Genomic DNA, 8,943 nt, shown 5'->3' with positions numbered 1-8,943 from the left:
CCTTGCTCACACATTCTTCTATTGGGGTCTCTGCTGAGCCATTTCAGCTTGCTACATCGATTGGCTTTTTCTGTCAGGTCAGCACTGTGAACCAGCTCACTGCAGAGCTTACAATTGCCATAAAAGTGCAGGAAGGGAGGCAGAAACACGCCTTTCAGTATGGGGTGGGGAAAGCGGGATCATGGCAGTGGTTATATCAGCTCTGGAGCCACTGCACCAAAGTCTGAGCCCTTCCTTGAACAGAGGGAAGGGCCAGCTTTAGAAACTTCAGCTATCCCTTTAATTATTCAGTCTCAAATTTCTTCCTGGTTATATATCTATCAGACAAGCATAAGGCTCTCTCCAACTAATTTTGAAATATCTGGGCCCAGACACAATCCTGGTGTATCTTTTGGTTTTCTCACAAATCTGGCCCTTTCACTTTGCTTATCTATTTTCAGCCACTCGCCAGTTAGTGTGCCAGGAACGGATGCGTCAAGACAGCATGTTAATGCTTTGGAAAGACATTGCACAAGCTCACTTTATCACTGACAAAAGACACCCGGAGGAACTCAGAGCCCACCTGTTCCACATTTGACACCACGTTTCACATTTGTCATGGCTGTAGTTTTGGCAATGCCCATTGTGTAACAAAGTGACCCTGTGCTTGGAGATAGCAGTGACTCCAAGCATGAAACCTAAGCCCTGACGTGTCCTAGTGGAGTCAAACGCTGGGACAGCACTGTGGAGGGTGCTGGGACCACAGCCCCAGGGCTCCCCATAGCTTTGACGCTTATGAGGTCCACAGGCGCCCAGGCCTTTGCATTCACGAGGAAGGCACGAAGTGCAAAAGCAGAAAAGGGTACAGTTTCTCCTGCCTTCTGTGCTTGTGCACAAGTGGGGCTTAACTCTCTCTTTGGGTTCCCTGGTGCCTACCAAGTGCCCCAGCTCTCGATTTACACCCTCTAAGAACCTGGCCAATTATGACAGTGAATACATGCACATGGGAAACAGGGCGTATTTCAGGGTCGCTCCCTATCTTTTTAATGCCCTGCTAGTGATCTTCTCATAACATTCTGCTAGCCCACTTTCCTTAGGAAAAAAGATATGTGCAATCATGTGTAGGTTTCTGTATGACTTTTATTACCCCATCACCAAACAACATTTAAATCGATCTAACTCAAACAAATCCCAGAACTACTACAAAGCTTCCATCAAAACAGTACATGGGGTAGAGAGATAGGTCTCATCCTGGTGTCAGAAGAGCAAAGTGAGTTTTGCTCTTCTGAAATACCATAAAACCCATAAGGAGGGATGGGCAGGAGTACATCTGCATCTCTCTTTCCAAGGTACAATTCTCAGCCATCCAACACAAATGTGTCAGAAAATAGAGTTCACAGGATTAGTTTTTCAGGCTGAGTATCGTTATAACTATTTTTGAGAAATTAGTGCTGAGTCTGACTCACAGTAGTCCCACCCCACACAAAAAGAGTGAAGATCTACAGATGGATGCATAAACACTAATTCTGTTTTTTCTGTTCGCATGTGATCAAGACTAAACCCCTGTTCCAAACAGTTCTATAATCTAAGAGTTACTGTGAACATGCACTCAGTCCTCAGATACTAGTGGAGCTAAGTAGGTGAATCACAACAGCATCAAGCCTTTTAAAGCACTTCCAAAGCACTTCCTATTGCTGTCAAAGGTTAGGCAGAAACATAGATTTGTGCCCCTAAGTGCCTGAAAAACACCACAGAAATAGCAGGGGTTTTTTTTCAAAAAGTGGATGCTATATTCTCTTACTTTTCAACAGCAGCATCTTAATGTCTTCTGCTAAGAACAACTCACAACTGCTTCATGTTGTCTCCGAACCCCATATTCTGAACAGAAGCTGCAAACAATTCAAGCACTATTATATACCTTACATATCCATTAACAAGAAGTGTGGGGCTTTAGTATGGGCATAATGGTACCCATACTGCTTGTAGGATCGCTGCTAAAATGTGAGTAAACCCACTTCTTAACTTTAGTTTCCTTTTCCAAAAGGCCATTTGACTCTTTCTGAAATTGAAGCCAGCTAGCCAGCTTTTTTGTTGGTAGTAGGGATGCTGGAGAATCTGGACCTCTGGATAAACTGAAGCTCTACACTAAAATAATAGTACACACAGCCATAACGCATGACAGTCATTGCCTGGAACAGCTTCTGGTTTAAAATAAGAATGTGTGTGTATTTATGTGTGCAAACAAGTAGTTCCTCCATGTGTCTTCTTCCTCCCCATGAGATCAGGCAGTTCTAGTTTTATCACAGATTAAAATGAAGGATCAGCTAGAGCAGCTTCTTGTTAAAATACTTGCAGCTGATCTCTGCCTTAGGGTAGCAGGTTTAAAATAAGGTATCAGATGGCTTATGATGAATCACTGCAAGATCCAAGGCAGATCTGTTTGTTGGAGCATCAGGGTATTGAAAGAGAAGTTGCACTTACTTTTATATTAGTAGGTAACTACCTGTCTCTGCAGATCTGAGATAAATACGCTACTTCTGAAACACATCAGCTGCACAGAAGAGAAAAACGTGCACTAGTTCCACATATCATGTGGGTCACAAAGGGTCAATTTTGCCTTTAAATTACTGTGTTCTGCTTACAAAACACCTGGTATGCAATCTGATTTCCACACGGACAAGCCATCAGGACTGCTGTAAGACGTCTCTTTATCTTAAAAAGGCCTCTATATTAATTCTTCTCCCACACGCTCATGCCTGGCATATGCTGTCAGGAATAATGTGGTTAAAGCAAGTAATTTTTGTTTTATCTTTGACAACAGGTTTTTAGAAGTTCCTGAAAACCACAGGATCATGTTGATAGAAGCGGCACAGGCAGAGAGCACACATGCAGTTATGAGGGCAGTGAAGAACAGCTGCAGGTTGGATGGCAGGTGGTAACCTTTACAACCAACTTTGCTGCAGCCAGAAAAGCAACTGCCTGTATTGTTCTGACTGCAGCTTCAGTGGCTTATTCAGAGCAACAGTGCACGCCAGTGCCTGGGTGTCAAGCTGGGAAATAGTAATATGACAATGGACACACTAATTGTCTGACTTGCTGAAGTCCAGAACTCTTAGTCACAGTCCTCACCCACCTAAACTCCACTCATGGGTCCAATTAGACTCAGCAGTCTTCAGAAGCATTACTGTGAAAATAATTTGGTTTTGAGTTGAGTGTGGAATTAAGAAAAAATAGTGTTTTGGGTTGACGAGAAACTGAAATATTTCTCTCTTCTCACCCAAAAAAAAAATTCTGTGTCAGGCCAAACAAAATGTTTTGTTTTGTTTGCAGGGTTATTTCCCTTCTTCCACTTCTTTATTTGTTCATTTGTAATTAAATTTAGGTAAATTTGGTTTCAGTGTATCATTTACAAGTGCAAACAACAATAATGTTGTTGTCACCAGCAGACTTGTCAGTCTTGCAAATTCACTCTGTGGCAAAAGGACCCAAGGAAATGCAGAGCAAAACAGGTCCTTAGGCAAAGACCCAACCTTGGGATAGGGCTTCTGATCTCTCATGAGAAACCCTTGCTTTGAACCACTTTTCCAAAACTGAGTTCACTGCCTGTAGGTCAGGATGACTCACGCCCTTCAGGGCATATCCTGCACAATTCCTGTGTGCTTTCACGGGTGCAGTCACAGCAGCAATCTGCTATCATTTATACAATTGGAATTTAGCAATCTGGAATTCCATCTAAAGCAACAAAACACAGCATGTGAGCCCTATGGGTAAATACATTATAATTCATGTAAATGAAATTGGCCAGAGCTTTATCCCTACGGAGGGAATACATGGTTCTTTCCCTCTAATCCTCCTAGCTCTGGAGCCAACATTAAATTACATTTTTAAGGGACTGAGTGAAGGCACTCTTAGGTAGGAGTGGGAGCCTGTCTCATCATGTCTCAAGCACGGCGACAGTCACAGCGGGACCCTGATTTGGAGATCCATAAACAGTATGCTAACGTAAATAGCGATATTTGGGGAGGACTCCTGCATGCTTTGGCTGTGAGGATTTTATTTGGTTCTGGTTAGGGACTCTCTGTAGTGCTGGGGCTGAAGGGAAGGAAGGGCAGGGTTCCTGATGAAACTGCAGCAGGGGCTGCTCTGTTGTTCTTGATAAGAAGCATGACAGCTGTGCCCACAACATCTGGTTTTCATTGAACCCTAGTGAGAGTTCCTTGCTGAGTCTCTTCCACCCCATATGTGGTGGTTTAATTGATGGAGCCTGAGAAGGTTTTAGGTCCAGCGTGGAATGCCGCCTTTCACTGTGATATGTGACTCCAGATACAGTAAGGGCTGGGCTGCTTAGAGTCATCTTTTAAAAGCATTTCTTCTCAATATTGAATTTTGCGTATATTGCCCTCTGTTGGCTCAAGCACATGATAAAGCTCCTTTTCTAGGTGAAAGCTAACAAAAATCTCCTTCTGGCTGAATGGCAGGGTTTGTGGGTTTTGGGAAATGCAGGATCAAGTTAGCTGTAGCCTTCTGCATGCTTTATGCATAGTTCATATGCCCCCATAGCTCTGTGTTTAAGAACGCAGGCACAGCTCCCTAACGAAGGAGGAAGGGGGCCTGGAGACTGGCTGTCTCAGCCGTTGTGGACTGCACATAGGAAGAGAGTTTTAAGGAGTGACCAGAGGGGATAGTGGTTTGGTGAGCCAGCATAAAGAGGACGTTGCACGCTCAGGAAACAGCATAAGAAGCTCAGAAATGCCTGTGGGATAACTGGGCAAACGGGAGTTAAGTTCAAGTCTTTCAGCTCTGGCACGCAACTGCCAGAAATGCTTTGTTAAAAAGTCTCTCAAGGCTTTATTTTCAATTCCAAAGCAAAAGAAAGATGGCAACCAACACCATCAAAGCTCCTTCTACACACAACACTGACAGAAAAACATACCTTTCCACTTGCTCTCAGCTGGATCCTTACAACCTAAGGCTGGGACTGACCCATCTGCTCAGACTGAAAAGCATCCTGCCCAGCTATCTTGTCTCTGACAGCAAACGGCAGCAATGCCTAGGGAAACAGTTTAAACCCATTAGCTAGGAAATGTGCTTTGGCTGGTTCTTAGTACTTACATGCTGCTCCTGCACAGAGACAGACTAGGTATTTTCCTGAACTCTTAGAAGGCCCAGGCATGAAAGCCCCCATCCTGGGCATACCAGGGCACATGGTAGTGATGTGACATGAGAGTGGTGATGCCAGGAGGGTATGGCCTTTCTCTGGAGTGTAAACATCATTGACAAAACAGAAACTCCAACCTGAGGTAGAAAGTGCAAGGGATAACAACAAATGTATAGAAAGAAGTGATGTGGGCAGACCATGGGTTAGAGAGGTCATTTAACCATGTGCAACTCTTATTACAGAGTCTGAGATGTAATGATCCAGGCCTTCAGATCTGGAGCTCTGCGGACCCCTCCCTGCTGTTGGCTAGGATGGCAAACATCAGACTGGCAGTTCCCTGATCCGGTACAGCAACATATTTCATAGCAGTGATGGAGAACATCCTTTTTGTTAGGACAGTTAAAACTAGACTGGAAAATGTGTTGTTCTGTAAGCCATAGAGCAACATGACACTTCATTTCTTTCAGATTTGTGTCTTACTACTTCTACCTGAAATAAGTCACATACCTCCTCTCACTTGCCATCTATCGTGAAAGATCCACCCCGGACAAGAAACTGCCTGTGCTGCAGCCAGTCTGGAGCTGCTCCAGAACACCTTGGCCAGCCTGTTCATCTGTGCTGTCTGTCTGGCTAGCATGCACAGAGTAACTGACTCCTTGCAGCTGCCAAAGAGCTGAACTCCGCTTAACTCTCCCTCAGCGCAGTCCCTATTGTGGATCTCTCTCATTTACCTGGCAGCCAGAGCACACAAACCTCTAGGAACTTAATTAACTTTCAAACTCTGTGCACATCTTTCAATGGTGATTGCACTTGGCCAACATGTCATGAATTTATGAGAGGGAGGAAGAAGAGATGTGATGAATGCATGGATAGGTAAGGCAAAATAAAACTAATTTCCTGAGGAAGGCAAAGGAAAATAAGCTGAAAGGAAAAAAGAAAAGTTGGCTGTAGGGAACAAATCTGACAAGTGACCTTGTAAGGTCTCTTCCACCTTTAGCTCCTGAGAAGGAATGGTCTGGCAGAAGCCACGTGTGTGTGTCTGGGCACACCAGGGAAATTAAAGGAGGTCAGCAGCTCTCAGCAGCATTTTTAGCGTATGGGTAAAAGTATCACAGTATACTACTCCCTGCATTTCAGATACAGTGTATCTGTGACATTGCTGTCTTGGACAGCCTTCATCCCCAACTTGTCTCTGCATTGTGTGGAGTTTCACAATACCAGGAACTATGCAGTTAAATCCTGTGCATGCCTTGGAACATTAAACTCAATTTCTGGAAAACTAAGTGATAAGTATCAAGGGACAACAAAACTAGATTAAGCCCAACTCCTGGACAGCATAAACACACAGGAACATGGATTGCACAGACTATAAACACACCTCTTCTTGTGAAATATTGCTCTTACACAAAGGAATGGCTCAAGATTTGCAAAAAACACCTTTGTTCAGAACTGAAAGTAGAAACCTAAATGATCAAGACTGGAAACTATTTGCTTTGCAAGAACACTTTCTATCTGAGCTCTCAGACTGGAACTGTTCAAAAGCCAAATATATGTATGTTGTCCTTTGGAACAAAAAATAATCAAGACATGAAAAGTTCGAGATGGTTAAATGTTTCCTCCAGAGGCTGGGGATTAGAAGTCTGGGCAAGTAGCAGAGGAGGGAAAAAAAAAAGAGTAAAATAAAAGAAGAAACTCTTAAGTGACCTGACAAGGGAAACTTAAATCTTATTTTTAAGGGGTTAGGTTGTACTAAAGCTTGAAAAATTAAATCCACAGCTGTCTCCAGAGGACTATATCTCACTAAGAAAGCTTCAAGTAAGTTTATCATGTATCCAACACCTAGACATTGGACCTTAGGGACCACTAGGATAATATTTCCTCTGGATTAGCAAGAAAGCTAGCAAGTGACATTTGTATGAAACTAACTTTAAGTTTAAGGGGTTTTCTTATTATAAAATGATAAATGAAGAATGACCATACTGGGGAGGAAAGTTCTTGCAGTTTGTAAATCTAACACATCCCCACTATTTCTTTAAAAATGCACTGTTATCTCCTAAATTAGTTTTATTTGGTGACATCAGTAATTTGATGTTTTTACATCTATGATCCTCCCAGTGAGGATCAACGTGTTCTTTATGAGCAATATTTTTAATCTCATAATCCCCTTTATGAGGAATGCTTTTAATTTTAGGGACCATGAGCATTGGCATTGAGACAATATAATATATATGGAAAAAATTCAAGAATGAAACTTTAGGAAACACAGGATGGATCTGGCACAATTACAGTGCTTTCCTTCTTCTGGGATTCTTCACTATTAGCCAATAAAGCCCAGGATATGTTGGAATGCTATTAATTAGCTCACCTCACTGTGCCTTGCTATGACAACTGATATGCCCCTGGGTTCCAGGGAAATCTTACGAATCACATGAGATGCAATACTTAGCTGGAGCTGGGTGAACTAAGGACAACTTTAAAATGTTGACTTTGAAATCCAAAAACCAACAGCAAATTGAGTTTTGTACAGAAGACACAAAATAAAACTCAGATATCTACATAAAAGCCAATGTTGGAGCTTTGTAGGATAAAGCACTTTTTATTTATGTATTTTGCACTTTCCGTGTCTGTCTAAAATGCACTGGTGTGAGGAACAGACCACAGGTCCCCACAGAAAAATGCCTACTATCTGTGGATGGGCTATAGTAATCTATTATTATCCAGTTCTGCCCACAAAGCACATCAGTGACAATTGTGTTTTCCAGTTCTATAGAAAATCCTGAGTTACACACCTATGTGCTACTCTGTGCCTGTACAGATGCATATGTAGGAGGTGTAATGAAGAAAAGGCATACATAGCAAAATTAAATGGGGAAAGTGAAATGAGGGGAATTACCTAAACAGCTTACAGATGGTAACTAAATTAGTTGAAAGCTGAAGGATTGTTTTTTCAACACACAGTTCAACAGCATTGTAAAACTTCCATTATTGTAACCCAGAAGCTCATGAGAAATAGTAATTACCAGAGCTGAACTCCTGGGCTCTCATATTTTCTTACCCACGGGCCTGCCAGACCAGCCTCCGGATCCTTCCTTCCCACAGTACTTTCCAGACTCATGGAAAGAACAGCTGGCAGGGTGAAGAAATATTCTTCAACCCATGTTCCCTTCCACCTCTCAAGTCTCCTGTTGTCCCCCATACACCTTGTTTTGAACACCATCACCTTCCTCTTCTGACACAGCCTCTTCCGGGCACCCCATACACTTTCCTGCTGTTACTTCACTGTGTTTCACAGCCAGCAATCCCTCTGGCCGTCTCTGTGCTGAGCCAGCTCGGACAGCACCCAGAACGTAAGCTGCTCCAGAGCTCGGGCTGCCTGCAAGTCACATCCACTCTAGTCAGAGGCAGTTTGGAAAACTCCTCAGGTAGAGGTTTCCTGCCCGTTATCATTCCACCCAGAACTGATGGCCTAGGTGAAGTACGAGGTGAGGTCTAAGCAGCAAGCAAGGGTAGCCTTAAGGCTGTCCTAACTGTGAGGCAAATGCAGCTACAGCCCCCAACGATGAGCCTTCGCTCTCTGCATCCTGCTTGTCATCAGCTCCCAGCTGCCACATAAGTTAACATTTTTTCTTACAACTGTTTCTGTTGTATACATTCTTCCAGTTTCCACCCCATCCATGTTGCCACAGATAGCTCTGGGAAGACCAAGTGAGGTGAAGGGGCAAGTGCACTAAATCAAACAGAAGTACAGCATATGCTTGGGCTCCTGATGAGTCTAGAACTGACTCATCATTCCCCCACTCAGTGGA

The sequence above is a fragment of the Numenius arquata genome, chromosome 8, assembly GCF_964106895.1.
Source record: "Numenius arquata chromosome 8, bNumArq3.hap1.1, whole genome shotgun sequence".
In the NCBI taxonomy this organism is placed as follows: domain Eukaryota; kingdom Metazoa; phylum Chordata; class Aves; order Charadriiformes; family Scolopacidae; genus Numenius; species Numenius arquata.
This window is presented reverse-complemented; position numbering follows the sequence as displayed.